This window comes from Seriola lalandi, unplaced genomic scaffold, assembly GCF_002814215.2.
Source record: "Seriola lalandi dorsalis isolate HSWRI2012SDOR001 ecotype SW California unplaced genomic scaffold, Sedor1 jcf7180002050367, whole genome shotgun sequence".
In the NCBI taxonomy this organism is placed as follows: domain Eukaryota; kingdom Metazoa; phylum Chordata; class Actinopteri; order Carangiformes; family Carangidae; genus Seriola; species Seriola lalandi.
In genome coordinates, this window is record NW_019520920.1 from 11,621 (window position 1) to 14,607 (window position 2,987).

General features: G+C 38.1%; 1 long non-coding RNA gene across 1 annotated transcript; it reads left to right on the forward strand.

Moving 5' to 3' along the window:
• Positions 1-376: 376 nt before the first annotated feature.
• Positions 377-2,972, forward strand: LOC111649311 (uncharacterized). The gene is made up of 4 exons (XR_002760267.2): positions 377-634; positions 1,113-1,228; positions 1,998-2,244; positions 2,574-2,972. It is a non-coding gene; the product is annotated as an uncharacterized LOC111649311 (long non-coding RNA).
• Positions 2,973-2,987: the final 15 nt, after the last annotated feature.

Here is a 2,987-nt window from a genome sequence, read left to right on the forward strand (position 1 = left end):
AAGAACCACAAAGTTTCCTCTGTTTCTGAGTGAATCGTCCTCTGCAGCGCGAAGCTGTGGCGGGCTGTTGATCACCGCAGATTCATGGTTGTTTTCCCCACGTGTTGCTGCTCTCTGGTTATGTTGCATGCCAGATGTACGGTTAGACACAGGTGTTTTATGTTCAGGTGTTGTATCATGTCTTCAGCACATACAGACTTTAGTTTTAACAAAGGGGAAATTGAACAGCAAATTTTCAGGATGGAGTTTTGCAGAGATGCTTCTAATTCAGGATTTAACAACTAGTCCAGCTTTGGCAGAACATGTAGGACAGAACCAGCACGTTCTACTATTGTAGATAATAACAATAGTATTGATACTGTTGATACTGCTACTAATAATGATGATGAAAAATGATTGTGACACGTTAACTTGTTTAATTTTTTATGTGAAATTGGTTTCAGTCAGCTAGAATAAACGCGTTACTTCTGCTCAATAATTTCAAAATAAAGCCTCTGTAGTCACACATTTTCAATAATATGAACTGGAAATAATTGATTCCTGCTTTTTGTTCAGGTGGGAAGCGCAGCAGGATCCTCTGCAATGATGAAGAGGATAATGCAGATGAGTATATGAATAACAGAACTCCATCAAGGTTCCTACTTAACTTTTGTTATCATTATTATTTTGTGTGTGTGTATATATATATATATATATATATATATATATATATATACAGTATATATATCATTTTTTTATTTTATTTTTTTTAAATTCTTTTTTAACTGTATAATTGCAGGTTCTAATGCTGTGTAATTTGCTATGTAGGAAAAGTATCAATGCTGATTTAAATTAATGTTTGGACCAAATATTATCAGACACATTTTTGCTGTATGAAGCTGACTGACTTGAAACCAAAAGGACTACAACCCACTCACATTGATGTATTAAGTCGACATTACAGCTGCTAAAGTTAAAACAGAAATCATAGTTTCCTGTACTTACTTTAATTAATGTTGTGTCGAAAATGGTCATTTGAATCAGGACACCATTAATTTGCAGAAGTCCAGTTGAACTTTAGCTTGCCCATTGTAATTAAAAAAACTGATTTCATATTCACTTTTTTCCTCCAGAGGTCAGTTTGAGCAGGGGAAGCACAGCGGACCTCAGATCAGTGAAGTTCAGAACCACATGGACCTCAGGATGCTCATCCTGGAGGACCAACAGCCTGAAGTACTTTCAAAAAACGGTAATTTTAAAAATCAAATTCAAAGAAATGTAAGTGATTCATGATTGGGTTGTATCTTTTAAGTAATTCAGCATCATGTATGGTTTCCAAAACACTGCGATAGGGAATGACAGCAGCCCTTGAAAATGAGGAGTCCTAAAGTTAGGACTGACACAGCCATTATTTTTAGGAGTTTCTCCTGAATCTGCAAGTTAGGAGCTTCTTTTAGCCTTAAGATGCTTTGTGAATACATGTCCAACAGGTGTTTACCAGCAACTGAATTATCTGCAGAGTTGTCCTCCTCTCTATAACAAATGGACCAGGGGTTTAAAACCAGTAAACGAATAAAGTAGTCTATCCTTAAAATCTGTGATTCACAGACACAGTTCAGTGGACACAGGACAGGACGTCTCCAGTTGCTGGGAGTTGAGCTGTCTGACATTTCTCAGCTTTTCTCTCTGATAACTTAAGATCCATATGTCCGATGACTAAAATCCTCGAAGTGGTTAAAATATATAGATGAAAATGACCAAGGTAATCTTTTTCAGAAACACTTTTTGTTGTATTTATTTAAATTCTCTAAATAGCCCAATAACAATGAACAAATTAAATGCTCTGACAATAAACAGTGTCAATTACCGTGCTGTAAAAACTCCGGTCAATCATTGCGTTCAGCCTGGATGTAATGATCGGCCGGCCTACCCGTCTGTCAACCTCACTAGCATGACTGCGCATACTCTGGCCGTGCACTCGCGCTTACTGCTGCATCACCGAGCTGCTCCTGTTTCAGACAAGTGGTAGTTGCAGGTGAAGAAGAGGAAGAAGACGCACAGTAATGGCAGAGAAAGTTCAACCAATTCCACTTAAGGCCTGGACTTCATCAGCAGCTTCACTCGAAGAAGACAGACGCAGAAAAGGCTGCAACGAAAATAAAATTGGACAATGCAAGAATCAGCACTGACGTAGCTTGATGGAGACAACTGAGGAACAGACAAGATAAAAAGTGACTCGATTGTGGCTGTATTTATGTTACACAGGTAATTACGTTGTTTGTTTTGGTTTGGGAAGTGGGGGGGGGTGTAAATACCTGCTTCATAAGTTGTTTTGGCTATTTAATCATAAACCTACTTATGTTTTATGTATTAGCCAAAGCTAACATTAGATAACGCAATGGGTGTAAGCAACATCAGCTGTGCTAGTAGACAGTGTAGCTATGTTTACACATAACGTTGCCTTGTATGTAATCTGTGCAGCCTATTTGTTTGGCAATATCTTTAGTGTAGTTGTGAGCAGATGTCATTTCATAGTCTTTATCTTTATGTCTGTAACGGCTGCGAATGGGACTTTGTGTTTTGTGTTTTTTTAGTTGTGATAAAGACTCAACTTCCATACCATTTTAAAATGGGGATTGATGAGACCACCACCCCCGCTCCACCTCCACCATTTCAGTTTCTCTCGCAACTGTGAGTGCAACTTTATGTGACGGGGAAGTAGCTTAGCTCTTCAAACCGCTAAGAATCAGGTCGTTGTCGACGCGTTTACAAATGTACAAAGCTTTTAAGACGGTGTTAGGTTGGTGTAATTGTTTAGACCACTATCAATGTAAATGCACCCTCCTTTCTTGTGTAGCTCTTTTGTTATACATTCATGAATTCCTCACAATATTGGTTCATGTAGTCCTACTTTAGCCTACAAGTTGAGACCATTTCTCATATTAGAAAAATATTATTGAATTAATGATTCGTGTACCTGTCTGTCAGCCACACATAACTGCACTAAC